Below are 24,290 nucleotides of genomic sequence, written 5' to 3' on the forward strand. Positions count from 1 at the left end.
ACTTATGCTACGGCTAAACCTGAGGTGGGATGGCCTTGATTTTTCTCAGCCTCCACAGATTGGCACTATAAATTACATGCAAAGCAACTTATTTTGCAGAAAACTTGGAATGTTGAATATCTTGAGTCATTATGTCAATGGAATCTTGAAAAAATGGGAGTGTTGGGAAGCTAGCAGTTTAATGCTGTTGTTCAAAATAATTATATCCTCAATTCAAGTGGGTAGAGCTAGATTGTCATAAAACCATTTAATCTGGCTTTAATTTTGTACACATGGGGAAACTGATTTAGCAAGGTTAGTCCAAAATCAGATTGTCATGTAGAGTTGAGTGAGTAGAATATTTTCATTTTCTTAACTTCCTAAGTTCAGAGCTCATTTCCAGTGTTCTCTGACACTTACTGTAGAAGCTCATACCCACATAACACCTGTAATGTTAGAGTTCTTCCTGAGAACATCCTGGAATGGATAATGGTGGGATGTGGGAGCAGGGGAGTATGTATTGAGCCTTTCCCCACTAAGATCTGGAATTTAAGTGTATGGCATTAATTTTGAGGATACAAAGCATTTTAAGGTAATTGTATAACTTTTATCTGTGGGGTGAGTAAGGTGATTTCCTTGTCTTATCAGGGAGCCATAAAACATTATATTTTCCCGGTTCAATCTTCCTTCTGCATCTGTTGGCTGGAATGAATCATTACATTGTAGTCTTTGAGGCAAGGGTCTATGTCATCTATGACTTTGGTAATCTCTGCAGTGTCTGGGATATAGCACGTCCTCATATACCTTTGATATCCAGATATCTCATTTGCATAATGAGAATAAGGATCAATCTTGTTACTGGTAGAGATTTCAAAGGAAGTAATCAGAAAGAATTGCCCAACACTGTCTTATCAGTCTTTTCCACCACAGTGATTATAGAAAACAGATAACTTAGATGGGGGGAATTTGGGGAAATGTTCTTAATGGAACTTAGAAGCCCTGTCTTTTCTTCCTACCAGTGCAGCATGCAAAATCTAGTTGGCCCAGTTTATTGAAGGAAAACAATATTCTTTTCTGATTGGATGTGTTCCAGGAAAATAAACTCAAGTTATTTAATTAAAAGTTGTATCTTTTTTTTTTTAATTAATTTATTTTTTTGAGAGAGAAAGAGCACAGAGGGAGAGTGAGAGGGAGCAGAGAGCCCAATGCAGGGCTTGATTCCAGGACCCTGAGATCGTGACCTGAGTTAAGGGCAGATGCTTAACCAAGTGAGCCACCCGGGCACCCAAGTATCTTAATGTATATTCAGTTTATCCCTTTATAGATTTTTTTTGGTTTTTTTTTGAGAATGAGAAGTGAGGGTAGAGGAAGGAGAGGATCCCAGTTAGACTCCATGCCAGTGCAGAGCCTGACACAGGGCTAGATCTCATAACCTAGAAACCATGATGTGAGCTGAAATCAAGAGTGGGACACCCAACTGAATGAGTCACCCAAGTACTCCTCTTTGATAGTGCAATCAGCAGCACTTAGCACTTGCCAAATTTATTGTTAGTATGCTCCTAGCCCTTGTGATGGAGATAAACATAAGCAAAAATAAACCTGGCAGCAAACCTCAGTGAAAATAAGGGCTTGAAAGGGTATAAATATGTTTGTCTTAGTTTTTGGTAAAAGATAGACTGCCCTAGATGTATCTTGGTACAATAGAAAAGAAACCTTTATTATTTATTTTTATGCAAGAGTTTGAGATGGGATTCTTGTTTGGTAGGTGGTTTTATCTACACAGTGAACTGGGGACTTAGACTCCTTCCCTCTAGTGGCTCTGCCATCCCAAAGGGCATCTGTGCATACAGCTGGTGAAAGGCAGAAAAGGCATGATGTGGGGGCTAAACTTTTTATTTTTAAGTCTTAGCTTGGAAATGCAACACAGCATTTCCACTCAAATCTCACTGACTAAAATTCAGTTGCATGACCACATCTGTTAAGGATGTTGGGAAATATAAGCTAGCCACGTGCCCCATAAAGAGGTAATTGTTATTTTTCAGGATTTTCCTTCTTTCTCTTCCCCTTCCTTCCTTCCCTCCCTCTTCCTTCTTTCCTCTCTTCCGCCCACCTTCTGTCCTTCCTTCCTTCTTTTTTTCTCTTCTTTTTTACTTTTTATTTTAAGATAATCATAGACTCTAGACTTTGGAGTTGCAGATATCCCCTGAGCAGCTTTCTCCCAGCTTCTCCTTATATTAGCATCTACATGACGATAGAACAGTTTTCAAAATCTGACATGATACCGTTAAATAAACTACAGACCTTATTCAGATTTCACTAGTTTTTAACCCATAATGTCATTTTTCTGTTCCAGGATCCAATCCGTCTACTTGTAATGGTTCCTTAGTCTCTTGCAATTTATGACAGTTCTTGCCTTTCCTTGCCTTTTATGACCTTGGCACTTTTGAAGAGTCAGTAATTATAGTCAGTAATTTTGTAAAATGTCCCTCGGTCTGGGTTTGTTTGATGTTTTGTCATGATTCGACTGAGGGTTATGCATTATTGGGAAGGCTACCATAGACCAGAGTTAATCTGTCCTTGGTACATCATATCAGAGGGTACATGATGTCAGTAAGTATCACAGATGATGCTAACCTTATTCATTTGGCGAGGATGGTGCTTTCCAGGATTCTTCACTTGGAACTCACTATTTGTCCTTTTGTGTAATTATCAGTCATTTGGGAGCGATACTTTAAGAGTATACAAGTATTCTGTTTTCAGCTTAAACTTTGGACCAGTAATTTTAGCACCCATTGAAGGGATCTTGCCTGCAGCAATGACTACTGTGGTCTTCCAATGATGATTTCTATTTCCTACATTAAAAAATAGATTTTTGTTAGATATCTGATGGTTACTGATAGAAATTAAGGACTCCCACCCTCTTCCCAGCACTGCCCATTTTGGAGATTAAAGTGACCATGGTTTAAATAATATTAAATGTGGGGTGGTAGATTGGAAGAAGATAAAGCGGTTAAAAGAGAAGGATTATACTGCTTCAGCTTTGTAGTGTTTAGATATGGTCCAGATAGGAAACTCCTTGGAATGGCAGTAAGAAAACATGGGTCTTGGCTAAAATTCTATTAGCTTATTATAAGCAGGTCTTTTTACTCTAATTTCCCAATTTTTAAAATAAGGACAATTTATAAATGATTCAAAGTAACAAGTGAGGACATGGTACTTTGAATTATTATGAAGGGTCATCGAGGGTTTATGAGCTCAAGTGTCCTTATGCTATATTAAAATATAGGTATTAAAAAATAAAATAAAATATAGGTATTATAGCAAGTCTACTTGTACTTATTAAAAAAGAATCAGGCGAACGTCATTAAGCATTTACTGTGTGCAGACACTGTGCTAAATGCTTTACATATATTAACTAGTTTATCCTCTCACACTTTTATAAAGGCAACTTTATGAGTCCCATTGTATAACTGAAGAACTTGAGGCTAGACAGCTTGCCTCAGGTCACACAGCTAGTAAGTGCAGAGTTAGGGTTCAAACCTTGGTGGTCTGTCTCCAGAATTTGTACTCTTAACCATTCTCCTATAAACTTCGTGCCCTGGTTGTAGCTACTGGCAGGACTGAGGTTCACCTAGTACACATTTATCTGGTGGCCACACCAGCTAACTGCTTCTCTTCTAACTGCTCAGTGCCTGTGCCCTACAGGTGGTCAAATATTTGGGGGATAATCCTGCCCACTGGTGAATAACAAATGTTTGTATCTCCTCATTATGTTTCAATTGAGCAATTATTATACTTGACAGTATAAGTGAACCTTAGGAAATATTTTCAGGTACTTATGTTTGGAAGCACAGTAGCTTAAACCTTTTGAAGTCACAACAAAAGTATTGGGCCTGCATTTTTTAACTGTTCCTCCCAATCATGTGGCATTGATCCATGTTTGTCTTTGACCACAACATGTAAGTAGTATGGCTCGTTTTTTTTTTTTTTTTGTTTGATGTTTGTTTTACAGATTTTATTTATTTATTTGACAGAAAGAGAAAGATCACAAGTAGGCAGAGAGGCAGGCAGCGGGGGAGGGGGAAGCAGGCTCCCTGCTGAGCAGAGAGCCCAATGCAGGTCTTGATCCCGGGCCCCTGAGATCATGACTTAAGCTGAAGGCAGAGGCTTAACCCCCTGAGCCACCGAGGCACCGCAAGTAGTATGGCTCTTACTTAAAAATGATTATTAGGGGCGCCTGGGTGGCTCAGACATCAAGCGTCTGCCTTCGGCTCAGGTCATGATCCCAGGGTCCTGGGATCCAGCTCCGCATGGGGCTCTCCCCCTGGCGGGAAGTCTGCTTCTTTCACCCGCTCCCATCCTCCTGCTTGTGTTCCTTCTCTCGCTATGTCTCTCTCTTCAAATAAAGAAATGAAATCTTAAAAAAAAAAAAAAAAATGAAAATGACTATCAGATGTGTGATTCGTTATGTTACAAAAATGGGGTGTTTGAAAAATGGGGTCACCAGTCTTTTCCTTTTAATGACTGTCTGGCACCGGCTTGGTGATTTGGCTACTAGTTGTAGACTCCACTTCAATGAGCAGTTCTGCCTACTTACTCCCCAGTCTGCCAAGAATTTCTGGTTTAGTAGAAACTACCCCACTTCTGAGGGTTATGTGAATGGCTAGCATCCCCACTCCTGAGGGCTGCACCACAAAGTTGCATTCATATATTTTAAAATGATTTTGATAATATTCCGCCTTTTAGCTGTTTTGGTTCAATTTGCTATTTACATGTATATCAAAGGCACGAAGTTCCCCTATAGCAAAAAGAAATAGGAAGATCTTTGGCTGAAATTGAGAGAGATGGACATTTGTTTTGGGTCTGCCAGTGACTTACTGTGTTCCTTTGGGAAAAATACTTAGGCTCTCTGATCCCTGTTTCCTTTCTTTCTTTCTCTCTCTCTCTTTCTTTCTTTCTCCTTTCTCTCTTTCTTTCTTTCTTCCAATTAATTTATCTATTTTAGAGAGCAAGAGAACATGAGCAGGAAGAGCAAAGGGAGAGGGAGAGAGAATCTCAAGCGGACTCCACGTGGAGACTAACATGGGCTCAATCCTAGGACCCTGAGATCATGACCTTGAGATCACGACCTGGGCCAAACCAAGAGTCTGATGCTTAAGCAACTGCACCACCCAGGTCCCAGCCCTCTGTTTTCTTAACTGCAAAGACTAAAAGGACCTCATCCAGCTGCAGCGTTCTTTGATTTAGTGCAAAAGTGAGTTTTCATATAGTTCGGTTGATGATTTGCTTGTCTTGCCATTTAAATAAATGCTAAATGTAGCTCCTAGATAATGCTGGTGACAGAGGACTGTGTTTTCATACTCCTGAGAAAGAAAAATAGTAAAATAAAAAATTGTGTAAAACTTGCTTTGAAGATCCATATAGTACCACTTGCTGATAAGACGAAGGAAAACTGGCAACTTTCCTTTAGTCTTAGAGACCACCCTTTGTAAAACACATCCCATTTTCAGAGATGTTAAGGTGTGGAATGTATTCCGGTTAACAAATGCACAGGGAACACTGAACAGGAAAAACATTGTATTTTATGGTACATAAAATATATAACAAGTTATATAACAACCCGATAACACAATGACATCACCTTACTGGCTCCACAGAAAAACAATTATTTGAAATACTTTATGACCTCAAAATCAGTACCATTCATTTCAGTTCCAGGTCTTGGTGGGGAAAGGCTAACTGGTATGATGCACTGGGGGATCTTAGATTTGAGGAGATGTGATAGGAGGGCCCCAGTGTCAGCTGTCCATCGCCTCAAAGAGTGACCACCTGCAGCCTTGTCAGAGCCTGAGATGGCTAACCTAGATAGCGTCTACATCTTTATCCCATGCTCCGGAGCTTCTTAGAGACAAGCCAGAAATATGGACTAGAATGTAATGGACTAACTGGGCCTACCTAGTGAAGCCGTGTTGGGACTCAAAGGCTCAGCTCAAAATTCTGACTTTGGAGAAGCCCCATCTCAGACACGATCACTGTCTTCTCTATCCTCACAGAGCCTTGTGCATACTTCTGTCAGAACACAGCACAGTTTTTGGTACTGTTTTCCTTTCCATTTCTCCTACTAGAGGCTATTCAGGGGCCTTGTGTTGTTTCACAGGAGTGGCAAACAGCCTGGAACACAGTAGGCATTCAGCCACATTCACTGGAGGAAGACAGATAAGATAGAAAGGAAAGAAGGATGGTTAACATTTTGTGGATTATAAGAATGGTTTTTAGGTGACTCGGGCCACCCCTCGTCACCAGAAAATATGATACAAGTGAATTGTGAATGAAGATTTAATTTTCAGGGAACAAAATTATTCAAGAAAGCACATGGGAAAATCAGTCCATTGTTTTAGAGGCAGGACCAATTTGGGTGAAAATAGGTTGTACTAGACAAAGCACCCGCCCTGATACTGTAGAGAACCAGTGTTGTGAAAAATCTTCCGAGTGATGATGCTTTGCTCTGATGCTGATATCAGCAGGGCAGTGACTGCATTTCCTTGTCTCAGTTTCCTTGTCCACAAAATAGGAAGGCTGGGAGTACCTGAGAGAGTTGCTGTAAGAGTTCAGTCATGTAACGTAGGTGATTAGTACAGCACCTGGTGATTAGTACAGCAGCTGGTGCACCGTGGAGAAGGAAGTGTCAGTTATCATTATCTGTGTTTGTGTCATCAGTAGGCAAAGACATGAGGACCAACGAAAGTATTTTATTGGTCTCTAATTTGGCAATTCTTTCTGGGTTTTTCTGGTTTTTTTTTTTTTTTTCCCTTAAACTGAGATTATAACTTCCTTATTTTGTTTCCTTAACTTTCAGCTATATATTAGTAGTCCCTTGCTGGAGAGTTATCATTCCTCACCTCTCAGGGATCTCCCCATCGACTAAAGCTACATCTCCCCCTTTTTCTTTCTCAGTGAATTGGCTGCTTCTGTTGCAAATGGACAACTCAGCCTTTGAGATGCATGAAGATGCAGCTCATAATACTTTTTCTACGAGGAAGATGGAAACCGTCTCCAGAATGGTAAGGTGCAGACTGACACCTTGAGATTAGCTCCCTCCAAACCTTTATGCAGAGTCAGGAAAGAATCCCTTTTTAGACCAGCTTTCCTCAAGTGACCCTCTTTTGAAACGTAGCGTCTCCTGCTCTGGGCATTTCTTGATTTGCTTTCCGTCTTATCAACTCCTAGCTCACGTCTCCATTAGCTTTGTAATGGTTCAACTTTTCATGAATTTGTTGTTCACGGTATTAGTGAATTGGTTATTGTTCAGTATAATATCCTCATACAATGTTAAATTGCGAATGTTAATCAATGATTATTCTATACAAAATATACCATTTAAGAACGTTGACATGCTGGGGTGCCTGAGTGGCTCAGTGGGTTAAAGCCTCTGCCTTCGGCTCGGGTCATGATCCCAGGGTTCTGGGATCGAGCCCTGCATCGGGCTCTCTGCCCAGCAGGGAGCCTGCTTCCTTTCCTCTCTCTCTGCCTGCCTCTCTGCCTACGTGTGATCTCTGTCTCTCAAATAAATAAATAAAATCTTAAAAAAAAAAAAAAAAAGAATGTTGACATGGTAACATCTGTGTTAGAGTTATTAGTAATCAAAGCTATGCCTGCTTAGAGAGGAATTCAGAGGGCAGTGGAAAGGAAACCAGGACATTAGCACTTATAAATGCCATTTTGTGGTCAGAGGAATGAGGGCAAATTGGTCCAAAAGTTAAGGTGTGTATTCTTTTGGTAGCTTTCAGTAATGTGGATTGTAACTCACAGAAATAATACTGTTGTTTGTAGCATGTATTTGTAATGTGATAACAAGGAAATAGTAACACAGCAGTACATAGAAATATTGGACTTGGACTTGGTAGATGAGTTAGTAGCTCAGACAGGTAATACGTGGAAGGGGGTGTTTAATGAAGCTATTTAAGTGAAGGAGGGAGGGAGAGCGAGTGTTCATGTGATTACATATGTATATTCTGGAACTAAAAGATTCTTGAAATCTAGTCTTTATAATCTCTTTAATTTTCAGGTGAAGGGCTAATTGGCTGTACTCGAATGCATTTTACGTACAAACTTAACTGGCTACTTAATTTTCTAATAATTTATTCTGTGCCTCAGCTTTTCCTATGTTTATTGTTTTTCTTATTTATTTGGGTGTCAGGCGAGGTAGATGGGATATGTGTGTGTGTGTGTACATTTGTATTTATTTACACTCATATTTACACATGTATTATTTTACTGAGTATATTTATCCCAGAAGTGCATTTTTTAAGTAAAAGAAAATATAAGCCAAAGTGAGAAAGGAGGCAATATTTTTAATGCATCAAGAGTGGAGAATAGGGCGCCTGGGTGGCTCAGTGGGTTAAGCCTCTGCCTTCAGCTCAGGTCATGATCTCAGGGTCCTGGGATCGAGTCCCACATCGGGCTCTCTGCTCAGCAGGGAGCCTGCTTCCCTCTCTCTCTCTCTGCCTGCCTCTCTGCCTACTTGTGATCTCTCTCTGTCAAATAAACAAATATCCTAAAAAAAAAAAAAAAAGAATGGAGAATAATGGCTTCAAAATTTCTCCTAGGAGAAGAAGACGCAGTGGTCACTGATGAGCGTTTTCCTGGTGTGTCTCTTGGCCTGTACCGTCACCACGGCAGTAGGAGTACTGATACTTTCCTTGGTTTATGTTCACAACTCTCAGCCACATTCACAAGTCCACCTAGGACTGGAAGCCCGGCCTCTGCAAACAACAGTTCCCATAGTGCAAAAGGCTGTTGATCCAAAATACCAGTTTCTTAATCATTTGCCTAAATCCAAGGTATGAATCACACATTTAGCAAAAAGAATCATCTATTCTAACAGTGATTTCAAAACAAACCTCCCATTGCCTGTTTACTAAGCTTTGTTCTCTCTTCACTGGAAGGAACTGACTGTGGGCCATCTAGATGGAGGGAGGTGAGCCATAGAGGAGAGAAGTGTTGGCTTGATACTGGCCCCAGGAAGAGCTTTTCTTTCATTGATAGCTCTGTGTCAGCCCAGAGGGGAGGACTGCAGACAGACAAATGCAAAGCTCTCTATTCTTTTGTCAAGATAGGTGTTCTTTTCATGTCTGTCATCCGTGGAGTTGTAAGGACCTATTTTACTGTCCCTGCTCCCCTTCCCCCAGGGGACTTAAAAACAAGTCCCAGAAACCAGCTCCAGCTGTGGAGGCCAGGAAAAACAAGGCTGTACCCACCTTGGGTCTGGCCCTGACATAAGTACGGCCATCTTGGCAAAGCCGGCACTTTGCACTGTAAGAGTTGATTAGCATAAGAATGGCCATCCTGAAGGCCCGGAAGCCATTTTACTGAGTGTCCCTAAGAGGCCGACACTGCGTATACCACCAGGGCGGTTAGGTGATGGCGCCACAGGGACCAAATGTTGAAGAAAAACAGATAGTTAACTTGCAGAGATCATAATCCTGCTAGACCCGAGTCTCATTTGGTTTGCAAATGTCCTAGTGATTTACAACAAAAAGGCTATCTTTACAATGGCCCAATTTCCGGAGACAAATGGCTCAGTACCTCGAGGCCAAAGGTCGCCCTCCCCACCATAAAACTGTAGGAGGCTGAGGCAGAAGGAAACATAATTAAGGTTAAAATTCTTCTAAACCTAAATCTCACTTAACCGCCAGGGTGACACCGGGGTGGCAAAAAGTTTAAACAAAGTTAAACTGTCAAAGTGGGGCGCAAGATATGTATGTAGCCATGAAGAAGTGCCTTGAAAATGCTCTATAAACCCTTGGCTTTGAGTGCTCGGGGGTCCTTGTTGAAACCCGCTGCGCTGGGCGGATACTTGGACCCCAGCAAGCTGGAGATAAACCTCGCTGTGTGACTTGCATTATCGAGAGTGTTCTCTGTCTAGTTGAGGGGTGGTCGACTCCGTACCCTAACAGAGTCTTGCAGACCTATTCTTCCTCTTCCCTTCTGGGCCTCCAGTCTTCATCCGCTCACCACTGTCTTTTCTGTTTTGCCTACCTCTTACTCTGCAGGCCACAGTGGCCTCTTGTTCCTCAGATGACCTCCATGTTGACGGTCGCTTGTCTGACTTTTCAGGTGTTTGAATTCCCTGGCGGTGCAATCCAGTGGGCCCGGTATAGGAACAATGTCAAAGACTACCTCAGCATTGAAGAAGAGGCCTTTGGTAGCAGCTTGAACAGTCAGAGATCACAGATGACTCTGGGGACCCTGAGAATAAAAAGCAACGGTCTCCGGGCCCCTCACTGGCACTTCAATGCTAATGAACATGGCTACCTTGTACAGGTATAACCAGTTTGCCTGTGTTCTGCGCCTCAGTGTTTATGCTGTGTGTCCTCAAGCTATTATTTTAGTTGTTGTCAAACCTACTTAGCTAAGTGACAGACAACACCCGGGCTTTGGCTGTGTATTCAGTTAGATTTGTTAGCGGTGGCCTAAAGCGTTAACCTGTTTGTTGTAATTATTCTTGACGTCACTTTGAACTTCTTTCTTCGGCATGAAATCATTTTTCATTTGCTATTGCTGAAGTAAGATCACTGTTCCGTCCTTTGAGCCAAAGCTAAAACTTGTAGCTCTGATGCAGTGATCAAAGAGATAGCTGCTTTCTTCTGAGGAAAAAAGCAGTTTGCTGATGTTCAGCCTGGAGTCCCCAAGATCAGGCCAATTAGATGCACTTTTGTGGTTCAGACTTTATAGAATTGTCTAGGAGTCAAGTGAAAGAGAGCTAGAGGTGAAATGAGCATTCTCACTTGAATTTCAAATAATTCATTAATTCTAGAAAGTATGGATTGTTGCATTCTGTAGTCCAGATACTGGGAGAGGGATAGTGACCAAGTGCTTGCTCACGGCACTTTCAGACTTTGGTCTTACCCTGGTGATCCTATTAATAGATCAGCCAGTGTTACGTGACATATTTCTGTTGGTGTTAGTAATACCCTTTGTTTATGCAATTCATTCAGTTTTAGAATTTACAACAGAAAGAGAGATTAGAGTTTCATCTGTCTGAGACCACACTTCTTATTTCTTATGAGAGAACAGAGGCTCAGAAGGATTGAGTTTTCTAAAGATAAACTGTAGTTGTTGGCCTGGGACAAGTCCATGTTTTCTGCCATTTTGTCTTTTTCCACATATACAGAATATGTAAAAGAGGACTGTCTTGGGGCACCTGGGGGTGCAGTCAGTTAAATGTCCAACCCTTGGTTTTGGCTCAGGGTATGATCTCAGGGGATGAGATGGAACCCTCTATTAGGCTCTGTGCTCAGTGCAGAGTCTGCTTGGCCCTCTCTCCCTCTCCCTTGGTCCGCCCTCCATAAATAAATAAATCTTAAAAAAAAAGGGGGGGGGCACCTGGGTGGCTCAGTGGGTTAAGCCTCTGCCTTCAGCTCAGGTCATGATCCCAGGGTCCTGGGATCGAGCCCCGCATCGGGCTTTCTGCTCGGCAGGGAGCCTGCTTCCCTTCCTCTCTCTGCCTGCCTCTCTGCCTGCCTCTCTGCCTACCTGTGATCTCTGTCTGTCAAATAAATAAATAAAATCTTCAAAAAAAAAAAAAAAGAGGACAGTCTCCAAAAGATTAGTTTCCATGGCTCTGGCTGAGTAGTGGCAGAGTAGTAGGAGGAAGGAAAGGCATGTAAGTGGAAGGGGACCCTTAAAAACAGACCTCAAGTAGGGAAATTAGTCTGGAGCATGTTCCAGTAGATAACAGGCCTGGAATCCAGCTCAGTCTGGAGAACTGTTCTGGAAAGTCCAGAGAGAGTTTCTAATGTGATCTCCTAAATGTGAGCTAGAAGGTGGTCAAGAGATATAAACTTCCAGTTATAAAATAAATAAATCATGGTGACTATATTTCATAATATTGAATTGTAAATTTGAAAGCTGGTAAGAGAGTAGATCTTAAAAGTTCCCATCAGAAGAAAAAATTCTAGCGAGGATGATGGATGTTAAAACTAGACCGGTGGTGATTGTTTCACAGTGTAATATGAGTGTCAAATCTTTGTGTCGTACACCTGAAACTAATAGGATGTTGTGAGTCAATTACATCTTACTTACAAAAATATAAAAAAGTTCAACTATAAAGGAAATAAATGTGGCTAGAATATTGTTTAGATCCCAAGAAAATTGTAGGATCCCTCACATACATGGTAAGGAGCCAGTCAATAGGATGTGAAGGAAGTCTCTCTACTGCATACTCACCCATGGATGTTGCTTTTGTTTCGGAGTGTGTTCATGAAAGCCGTGAAAGGAGTGGCCCTGAGGGAGGCGGGGCCACTGGGTTCGGGGCCACTGGGGTGACCAGTGTGCATGGCCCTGTTGTGCATGGCCCATTGGCCACGGGGCTGCCTCTGCTGTGGGTTTGGAGTAGTTGGTACCCGGTATGAATAGAGACACACCGCCGCCGTGGACTTAGAGAGAGCACTTTAGAGGTTCACCTTTCTCTTGTCTCTTTAATACTCATCTGGAACTGAGTTGTGCACATCTGTGTAGATAGAACAAAGACTCCTTTTTTTTTTTTTTTTTTTTTGCCCTTCTCAGAGATAGTGTATTTATTTATTTATTAACATAGAATGTATTATTTGTTTCAGGGGCACGGGTCTGTGATTCATCAGTCTTACCCAATTCACAGCACTCACCATTGCACGTACCCTCCCCAGTGTCCATTTCCCCGCCACCCCATCCTTCCCACCCCCCACACTCCAGCAACCCTCAGTTTGTTTCCTGAGACCACTAGTCTCTTAAGATTTGTCACCCTCTCTAGTTTTGTCTTGTTTCATTTTCCCTCCCCTCCCCTATGATCCTCTGTCTTGTTTCTCAGATTCCTCAAATCAGTGAGATCATATGATAATAGTCCCTCTCTGATTGACTTATTTCATTTAGCATAATACCCTCTAGTTCCATCCACATTGTTGCAAATGGCAGGATTTGGGGCTTTTTTGATGGCTGCATAGAAATCCATTGCGTGTGTGTGTGTGTGTGTGTGTGTGTGTGTGTGTGTGTGTGTATACCATATCTTCTTTATCCATTCATCTGTTGATGGACACCTAGGCTCTTTCCATAGTTTGGCTATTGTGGACATTGCTGCTATAAACATTAGAGTGCATATGCCCCACAAAAGACTTCTTGTAGATGCTTCCCTAATGACCAACTATGGAAGAAATAATATTACCTTTTCTACTTACTTTACAGAATAATATTGTAGAGATGATTAGAGAATGAGAAAAAGGATTTTGTATAAGTGGAATCAAAGTATGGTGTAATATGCATTACAAGTATAGATTTCCCTCCAGCCTCTGGCAAGCACCATTCTATCTCTATGTCTAGATATTTTGACTAGAGAATTAAGTTTTAGGGATCTTCTGAACAGCAATTTGTCTGTCTTTAACAGTACTGTATTGAACACTTAAAAATTTAAGAGGGTTGGTCTCATGTTAAATGTTCTTAACACAATTCAAAAAAGTGTAGACTTTGTAGCTAGACTGCTGGAGGTCCAATTCCCAGCTTTGCCATTGACTAGCAGAGGAATCTTGGGAAAATTGTACATTCTTTACAGATTCAGTTTCTCTCTATAAAATGAGGATAATAATAGTACTTGCTTCATAGGGTTGATACAAGGGATGATTGAGTTAAGACAGGTAAAGTGCCTCAGAAGAATATCTGGACACAGAGTGAAAGCACTGTGTTATTACTATTAGTATTATTATTAAAATTGTGTGCAGACTTTTTATCTAGGAAATAATGTGCATCCGTATGCATACACACGGAAACATGGACATACACGGACGTGCATGTCAGCATGACCACCTGTAAACATGCACACGTGTGCTTGTAGTCTTTTCAAACTCTGAAGCATGAACTTAGAATTCTAAATTCTCAATAGAGTGATATTGCCCCCTGGGAGGGGGGCAAAAACTTTAGAAGGTAAAACGCCTCACTTTTTTTATGTGTAAAGGTCAGATACGCATGTAGTGCACAAGCACGATGAATGTAAGGTACACCCAGATTAATAGCACATCTGTAGTGTCAAAATTTCATAGGATACTAAAATGGTACCTTATAAGAGATGTAATGAGGGCCCCTGGGTGGCTCAGTTGATTAAGCAACTGCCTTCAGCTCAGGTCCTGATCCTAGAGTCTGGGGATCGAATCCCACATCAGGCTCCCAACTCCACGGGGAGTCTGCTTCTCCTTCTGACCTTCTTCCATCTCATGTTCTCTCTCACTCTCTCTCTCAAATAAATAAAGAAAATCTTTAAAAAATATATTTTAAAAAATTGAGAAAAAAAGGTGTAATGAAAAAGATTTGAGAAACATTGCTCTAAAGTGACGTTGTACGTGTTTTCTGTTATGTTTCAGGGGACAGCATGGATTGGGGTGGTTGATGATGGTGGTGTAGTTACTACATACAATGTTACAGCTGGCCAAGTGATCTTCTTCCCTAAAAATACTCTACACTGGATCAAGAATGTGGGGAACGAAGACTGCTTTTTCTTACTCTTCTTTTCCACACATGATGAACTTCAGACACTGGATATTGATGATGTATTTTTTTCTGTACCTGAAGATATTGCTTCCAGGTCACTTAAGGTCTGTACCACTACTGAACACAAATCCTTCTTTGAGGGTTTGCATTACATAGGCACAAAGAAAGCATGAGTATTTGTGTTTCTAGGGTAGCAGTTAGTAGGGTAAGATTTGGGTTATGAACTCAAGAACATAACTTGTATTCCTATTAAAGATACACGACTTGTTGAAATTGACTTAGTTTTTACTTTCTTTTGTGAAGGACTTCTACAGGAAACTATAATGAATTGGTAGAAAAGTTTTGATAGCGTTAATAAAAATGACTATAGTTTGATCTCTGAAAAGATATACACTCATTCAGGGAGAAGTTTGCTGCAGATGATGTAATTGTGTTTTCCTAATTCAATGCAGAGAAGCCCATTGTTTTCCTGAAGGAAAGCTGCTTTGGTCTTTCTAAATACTTCTGTTATCATGGAGGGGCTGCTCATAGGGCTGGGTGTAGAGAGAGAGGGCCAGATGCAGAGGCTAACGATATAAACAGGTGATCAGAAGAATTGGTAATGGCCATAGTAGCAAGTGGAAGAAATTCTGTGACAGATTTGGAAATCTATCTAGGGAAGTTTTGAAATTGACCTCACAGCAGATCCTGATTGACTGTTATAAGGAGAAGTGGAAAAAATGAGTCATTAAAAGAATATTTGTAGATATGAAAACCAGTGTATATTTTTATAGGATTATAATGATTATAAAACATCAACACATTAAAAGCCAACATGCATTGAAAACTTGGAGGATTTTCATGAATATCACAGCCTCAGGTTGACTGAGGCCAGTTTCTTTGACTGGGCCACTGAAAACCACAATGGTGCCCTACCCTCAGCTACCTACCCTTCTATTATAAAATCTGTGGAATGTTTCACAAATACCGTGTATGATTTCTTATGTGTTTCAGCCTGAAGGTGGAATTAATTTCATTAGAACGTTCCAGAGGCAGAAAGAGGACCAGGGTGTCAATCTTCCCCCCAACTTGGCAGAACTGGTTATAAATCCTAGTTATGTTCAGTCTCTAGAGAGTCTTGTGTGGAGATATTTTTATGACCTTAAAGGTATAGTATGTTATTTTGCAAAATCTTTCTAGTTAAGTGTTGGTATATGTGATTATATAGGTGTTGGATTGAGATGTAATGTGTTTTTTTTTTTTTATAGTAGGTAAAGTAAAGAGGAGTTTGAAAAAACACGTTTCTTTAAAGAATAGGAAATGAGAGAAAAAGAATGGAAGCAAAAGAGAACGTAGTAGAAGATTTCAAAGTGTGAGGGGTGTGTGTTGAGACTGGAGGTGCCTCAGGAGAAGAGGCTGATGAGAGAAGAGGGTTTAAGAATGCAGGTTTCAGAAGCCATGCTGATGAGTTTATACTTCATTTTGATGGGAAAGAGGAGCAATTAAGGGATTTCAAATAGGAGATTTTATTTTATTTTTATTTTTTAAAGATTTTGTTTGTTTATTTGACACACACAGATCACAAGTAGGCAGAGAGGCAGGCAGAGAAAGAGAAGGGGAAGCAGGCTCCCTGCTGAGCAGAGAGCCCGATGCGGGGCTCCATCCCAGGACCCTGAGCCGAAGGCAGAGGCTTTAACTCACTGAGCCACCCAGGCCCCCCTCAAATAGGAGATTTTAAATTAAGTTTTAAATTTTTAAATTAGGTTTTGTATTTATTTTTTTAATTATTTTATTGAAGTTACTATACGTAGAATTTTTTTTTCTTGTAATGAGAATTTTTTTAAAACAATTTTATTTATTTATTTGACAGGGAAAGACATAGCGAGAGAGGGAACACAAGCAGGGGGAGTGGGAGAGGGAGAAGCAGACTTCCCGCCGAGCAGGGAACCCGATGTGGGGCTCAATCCCAGGACTGAGATCATTGGGATCATGACCTGAGCTGAAGACTTAATGACTGAATCACCCAGGTGCCCCTGTAATGAGAAATTTTAAGATCTTAGCAACTTTCAAATATGCAGTATAGTATTATTATTTATAGTTGGATACTGTACATTACATCCCTGTGACTTACTTATTTTATAACTAGAAGTTTGTACCTTTTGATTCCTTTCATCCACTTTGTGGATACCTTACTTTTGTCTTGTTTTTTAAACTTCCTCTGACTCAGGTTCAAAAGAATATCAATTTCCAGGAGGAGTAATACAACTGGCACAATACTGGAAAAATGGAAGTGAACTAAACAATCGTGAAAAAATTTTTGGTGAATTCCTGAATCAGGTAATTGAGAAAAAAAATTTTTTTTTTTTTTTTTTTTTTTTTATAGATTCTACTTATTTGTCCGAGAAAGAGAAAGCAAGAGAGCTTGGTAGGGGCTGGCGGGGGGGAGAGAAGGGGAGGGGCAAAGGGAGAGGGAGAAACAGACTCCCTGCTGAACAAGGAGAACAACTTGGGGCTCAATCCCAGGACCCCAGGATCGTGACCTGAGCTGAAGACAGATGCTTAACCAACAAAGGCACCCAGGCGCCCCAAGAAAAAAAATTTTGATGGTCACTAAGATGGATGGAAATATGAGATTTAGATTAGATTCAGCCTTCTTTTGGAAGAAAGGCAAAGGAAAAATCTAGTCAAACATTTCTAGATTTGATTAATGGAAACTATTCATTGAGACCGTAGTGTGAATTTGGGAGCCTAACTTCCTGGTCTGGATTGTTACATTAATGAAAAGACTGGATGCTTGTGAGATTTCTCTTTCATTTGTTTTTAAATGGTCAACTGGGGGTGCCTGGGTGGCTCAGTGGGTTGAAGCCTCTGTCTTTGGCTCAGGTCATGATCCCAGGGTTCTGGGATGTAGCCCCACATCAGGCTCTCTGCTCTATGGGGACCCTGTTTCCTCCTCCTCTCTCTCTCTCTGCCTGCCTCTCTGCCTACGTGTGATCTCTGTCTGTCAAATAAATAAATAAAATCTTAAAAAAAAAACCAACTCAACTGGCTGCATTGCATAATGACGACGAGTTCAACGGGGCCATCAAATCCCCTGATTGAAATCCCAGGTCCACCACTGTCCAACCCTAAGTAAATGACTTAGCCAATGTATATTTCAAATTCCTCACCTGCAAAAAAGGAGGGATTAACACTACCAACCTTACAAGGTTGTTTTTAAGGAACAAGAGATGTAATAAATATAAGGGATTAAAAAAAAATTGTATGTTCTCAGTGAGGGCTGCAGAAAGAGAAGCTGTAATTAGGATGATCTGAATGGTTAAGTTGCTGAGTGGGATGTTTGCTAAATAACCGGATTTATATGTCTTTTCCTTTTTCAAGCATCAGAATGCTCTCACTTTGTGTACACTCAGAATTTATAACAACGGATTACGACAGCCGCATTTTCATTTGAATGCAAATGAAATGGGATATGTAATAAGTGGATGTGCAAAGGTAATTTCTCCATGAACAGCTTCTTGAACTTTCCTTTTTAATGCAGAAAGAAGCAAACAGGAGGTTTTTCTTTGTTTTGGTTCAGTTGTTGGTAATATTGAAAGACTTGGTGCTAATGGCTTTCTAGACAGTTTCCATAGAAAATACCATGCAGGCCATGCCGGATAGCTTCTAACTTTGATATTAGCATGAGAAGAGGCTCAGTCCATGTCAGAAATGAGAAAGAAGTTATCACGTAGGGTGAAGGGTTTGAAACATTTTACATTTTCAGAGTTTCGCATTTTTAGGGAATACAAGGTTTAGTGTGCTGCTCTTTGGGGACTGTGACATCACTGACGTCCTCTCAGTGTGACGTGAGTGGGGATGGCTGGGGAGGTGAAGAGTGTCAGTAGGGTGGCCATGTACTTTGTTTATGCAGGATCCTCCTGATGTACACTTGTCTGGGTGAAACTGGTGACGCTTCAGAGAGTCTTGGTTTGGATGGTCAGTTATATGGTTATCATGAGAAAAGCCAAACTGAATAGCACGTTATGGTAGTGACTTGACCGTAGTTCTTCTGGACAATCACAGGCCTCCCTGGGGAAATCAGCGATGGCCTACCCAGGTCTAAGTGGACTTCTAGCTTGTTCCTGTCTCTATCCTGATGGAAAGAACCAAACCAGACTGAATTGCACTTGCTAGGTCTTCCTTAGCAAAAGTTTTTTGTTTTTATAGGTGAAGGCTTGGATACATTGGAAAAGGGCATTGTAATCGCTCCCAAATTCTGTTTCAAGGATAAGATTTTATTTTTGGTGTGCTTGTGTGCTCACAGGCATGCATTTGTGTGCACATTTCATTTCTGATCCTTTTAAGGGGAGCTATTAGGGTGCTGCTGTCCTGGAAGGCTGAATTTTCCTGAGCAAGTCAGGAGGAGGGCACGAGGGCAGAAAAACAGTGAGATGTGAGCCTTCTGCTTGATTAGGGAATTTATAATCCTTCATTAGAACATAGTGATCGATGCTCTTATTGCACAATGTTCCACAGTGTTGAATTCACTAATGCGTTTTGAGGAACATCTACTTAAATAGAGTGTCTTTTGACTTCTGGAGGGCTACATCTCAGAAACAGGAGATTTTATGTAAAAGATGGCCTCTATTTTCTCCTATTTACCCTCCCTAAGAACTTATAACTATATGTTTTTATTCACTTATTCTTCATTATTAATACTTCTCCTTAATGATTATTTGATTTTATTTGCTTAACTTCAACACAGTTTTTCCCCCCTCTTTAGGTGGGAATTATTAATACACAGGGTATCGTGGAGTTTGATGTTCACATTGGAGATGTGGTATTTTTCCCCATGGGAACCCAACATTACATTAAGAGCACATGCGATGAGGATTTGCTTTTCCTTCTTGCCTTCAGCACCGGAGACCAGGTGAGTATAAGACAGTCCTAGAGAGATTGCTGAGTGTCTCTGATGGCAAAATATCCTGCTAAGCAAGGTATCTGGACCACAGGAGGCCCTCAGTAAACATGAGCTGAATGAATAAATGAATGAGCGGCAGAACATATGTGAAGAGGAGGAGAACCAAATAATCTCATCTGGTGATAAAGGGATTGTGTATATCACATTTTCTCCTAATCCCCCAAGTTCCAAACCAACTGAGAAAAACACACACACACAGACACACACAGAGAGAGACAGAAACACACAGCAAGACTGTTCGAGAGGGCCAAATTGAGAGAGGCTGACTAAGAGAGTTAGCGTCAGAGAGGAAAGAGCTTGATAGAGGGAACAAGGACAGATGGGCAGACCCAACCCACTGGACAGGCAGGCCAGATAGGCAGACATTATCAACCCAGAGGAGGTGGGCTGTGTCTGGCTGTGGAGTAGCAGGACCCATTATTTGGCAGTAGGGTTTGCCTCTGTTGTGTGCTGCTAAGCATGGAGCCCTGAGAAGCCCTTTTGTTTCTAGTCCCTGCTCATGGGGAGGACAGAGGGTCTTCCCTTATCAATCCTTTGATTAGGGATACTCCCTTTCAGTAGGATAGACGTCACGTCCAAAGAAGGTTTCCAGTGCCTCAACACCTCTAGCCATCAATTGGACTTTCCTTATTCTCGGAATTGAAAAGTTGAGCTTCTTGTGGCAAAGGAAAACAGGCTTACAAGGTGACCATTCACAGGAATTCATGGTGGCCATAAAGTTATACAGTCAGGTACCCCGCTGGCTTGCAAATGCTGTGATGGCTGTAAGATCTTTGTAGGAATCTAAGTACTTTGGTGCTGATATATCCTGTTTTGGTTTCCACTACCAGTTGCAAACTCTTGACATGGACGATTATCTCCAGGCCACAGCAGACCACATCCTGGCCCAACTTTTCTTCAAGAAGCAAAGTGAATTCAAGAAGATCCCCAAATTCAAGGAGGACCAGGCAGTCAACCTGCCGTAGATTTGCCAATGAGTTCATACTTATTCTTCCTTCCTCATTTGTTCTTATTGTTTTTAAAGAAGGACCACTTTGCTAATGAACTTGAAGCTCTTTACAGAGCAGAAGTGGGAAAGCAGGTGCAAAACAGCCCTGTGAGCTCATTTAGCTGACAGTGATGCTAGGCAGTGTATGCTAAGGGAGCATTTCAGTCTCCTCTGTGTAGATTAATAGATCTATGGAGGAGACCCAATATATTAAATTCATATATTTTTGTATGGGTTTTAGTGTATGTGTATATATTTATTTGTTTTCCTTTTGTTACTTCAAATGTTATTACTCTAAGTGAAAAGTCATTTTTTTATCCCTATCAGCAAATCTTACTACCATGCATGTATTTTTGTCATTCATCACCGTGAAAGGAATTCAGCCTGTGTATGAGGTGCTGGAATCGGGTTCCTCAAACCTCGTCTGGAGAGTTCAGTATAGAACCTGAGGCTGGTGATTCCTAACCCTTTTGTTGTATGAAGTAACTTTTTACGATGGCAAAATTTTCGAGGACTCACTCATTTGACTGGTTGTATATTTTCTGTATATTAGCTGAGAAAATAAAATATCCAGTGATGAACTAATTATAAATTCAATACTTTCTTTGAATATATTGGATTTCATCAATCACATCAGCAACTATTTACATTTGAGGAGTAGTCAGCCCTATATTTGGGAAGTGTATGGTTTATTTAGTCCTTTGGCAATGCTGGCTACGTATGTGGATTCAAGACCCTCTTGCCCACATTGGAAGCTGGTAGGGACTGGTATTCTCCAAGTTGAGGGTCATTGTCTTAAGTAGAAAAGAACTTGTTCAGGGACGCCTGGGTGGCTCAGTTGGTTAAGCAGCTGCCTTTGGCTCAGGTCATGATCCCAGCGTCCTGGGATCGAGTCCCGCATCGGGCTCCTTGCTCATCGGGGAGCCTGCTTCTCCCTCTGCCTCTGCCTGCCATTCTGTCTGTCTGTGCTTGCTCTCTCTCCCTCTCTCTCTGACAAATAAATAAAATCTTAAAAAAAAAGAAAATAACTTGTTCAGATTTAATCTGTGCTGTGTTTTGTTTACAATTTATTTTAACGGGTATTTGTTTTTATTTTTGTTTTTAATATTTTATTTATTTATTTGATAGAGATTACAAGTAGTCAGAGAGACAGGCAGGGAGAGAGGAGGAAGCGGGCTCCCTGCTGAGCAGAGCGCCCCATGCGGGGCTTGATCCCAGGACCCTGAGACCATGACCTGAACTGAAGGCAGAGGCTTTAACCCACTGAGCCACCCAGGCACCCCTTAACAGGTATTTGGTACCCCTGCATTGTACTTGGGTACCACTGTTAGTTCTGGTGTATACAGGACTAACGCCAGTTAAACTAACTGTATAGACTGTAGACTAACTGGCGTTAGTCCTATATAAAATTCTCAAGTCAGTGTAGCTAAGTTTTAATGCTTTTGACCACCGCCCCCCCCCTTCAGATACTCTCCAGATACCTAATGGAACTTTTAGATGTCTTAGGATGTTTGTTCCCAGGCTGAAAAGATCTATATGTTCCCTTCTTTCTCTGTCTTTGTTTTTATTTCTGTATCTTCCTGTCTGGAGTGCTAGTTCTGTTGACTACAAGTACCGAACTCAGTGAAAATCAGGAATAGCTCACTTCTAGCATGAGGAAGTAGCCGTCTACATAATGTACCTAATCAGACAACAGAAGGCCTGTTACCACTTGGAGCTATTGTGTATTTCCCTATTGCCTTTTTCTGGGAGAGGCAGGCAAGATCAGAACTTGGTAGCGATGGGATTTTGTGGTGGCAGTATTGTTTTGAAGAGACTTTATATGGAATGAGTCACTGTCCAGGAATAGGAACATAGTTGAGAAGATGCATGGAACAGCACAAGGAAATAGGTATATGGAAAGAGGCTGTCCAGATAGAGGGGAAATAGTCATAAAAGGAAAATAGCAATGTGTGTAGACAGATTTTATCTATAAGTTTTGTTTTACTTTAGGAACTATTTTGTATACTATAAACTACTTCATAATCCATTCTCTTATACCAGGAAGTACTGTATTAGGTTTTACTTAATAAAGATTTTACACATCTTTGTATATTATTTTGCCATTGTAATTTTGAAGGAAATCTGTTCTTAAGGTCTTATGTATTTGAAGCATTATTGGTTTCCCTGTATGGATCTTTGAAGTATGACTTAGGAATCCAATCCACTATGTATTTAAAAAAGAAAAATCTTAAAAATAAAAACAATGTAATGAAGCCAATTCAATTGGAATATTGTCAGTATGTTATTTTATGGTGGGATGTATTTTTAACTTCTATTTTGTTGGCCTAATTTCAGTCCTTTATCCCTCCTTGGGATGCTGATTTCTAGTTTTCATACCATTTTATTCTCTAAGGTGACTTAGTCCACTTACACTCAAGTGCTTTTAAGCTTTTTGTTATATCAACTTTATTAATTACCAAATCAATAGATTAAAGAGTGAACTGCTCAATTAGATTGATCATTTGGCATCATTCAAGTAAAACCCAGACATCTGAAAACTTCTTTAACCTGAACCCACCTTAACCATTTTATATACACAGTCTATAATACAGTTAATTCATTTGAAGTGGTGTCAGTTGTTCTTAACTGTTTTAAGAAATCTTTAAAAAGAGCTTTTCTTTTTAACAGCACTTTGAATAACTGAATGGAATGAATTAATTTGAATAGAGGACCTACAGTTTAGGTAAACAGCCCTGAATGTTCCTTATTGCTTCTAAATCGTGGAGGTGGTTATAAAAAGTGTCTTTGTTCATACTCTCATCCTTCCCTATTGAAAAGCAATCAGGCTGCTTTTTATCACCTGGCTGATTAAGGAAAAAGAAAATAGTTAAATGTTACTATACAACTTGATTCCCAATGACTGTATTTTCTTAATGTTCGAAAATGATTCATCAGTATATTATTGCTTTAAAAAACTAAAAAAGATCTTTATGGGGCACCTGGGTGGCTCAGTCATTAAGCGTCTGCCTTGGGCTCAGATCATGATCCCAGGGTCCTGGGACTGAGCCCAGCGCAGGGCTCTCTGCTCTGCAGGGAGCCTGCTTCTCTCTCTGCTCCTCCCCCTGCTTGTGTTCCCTCTCTCGCTGTGTGTGTCCCTCTTTCTGTCAAATAAATAAATTACATCTTTTAAAAAATAAAAAAATATATATATATTTTGGATACTAACCCTTTATTGAATATGCCATTTACAAATATCCCCTCCCATTCAGTAGGTTGCCTTTTGGTTTTGTTGATTGTTTCCTTTGCTGTGCAGACACATTTTATTTTGATGTAGTCCGATAGTTTATTGTTGCTTTTATTTCCCTTGCCTCAGGAGACCTGTCTAGAAATACTATATGTTGCTACATCTGATGTTGGAGACATTACTACCTGTGCTCTCTTCTACAATTTTTATGGTTCCAGGTCTCATATTTAGGTCTTTAATCCATTTCGAATGTGTTTTTGTGTATGGTGTAAAAAAGTAAATAGGTGATGGGGATTAAAAGTGCACTTGTTGTTATAAGCCCATGGGTTTATGGAAGTGTTGAATCACTGTATTGTACACCTGAAGCTAATATAACACTGTATGTTAACTATACTGCAATTAAAAAACTAAAAAAGGAAGAAAGCCTCCCAAAAAAGCCACAGTGATTTTGTGCTATGATTAGAAGTCACAAGTGGTGTCTCCTCCACAGTCAGCACTCACATTGGCTTTATGAACCTGGCGTGTTTTCATTTTGGATCACTGTTCCTTTGAAAAGAAGACCCTTGAAAGTTCAGAGCAGAACAGTGCCGACTAATGAGATGGGAACCTGTTTTCTTCATTGTGTTGGGTCCGTAATCAAAGGA

The sequence above is a fragment of the Enhydra lutris genome, unplaced genomic scaffold (genome assembly GCF_002288905.1).
Source record: "Enhydra lutris kenyoni isolate GAN:26980312 unplaced genomic scaffold, ASM228890v2 scaffoldscaffold8, whole genome shotgun sequence".
NCBI classification, from domain to species: domain Eukaryota; kingdom Metazoa; phylum Chordata; class Mammalia; order Carnivora; family Mustelidae; genus Enhydra; species Enhydra lutris.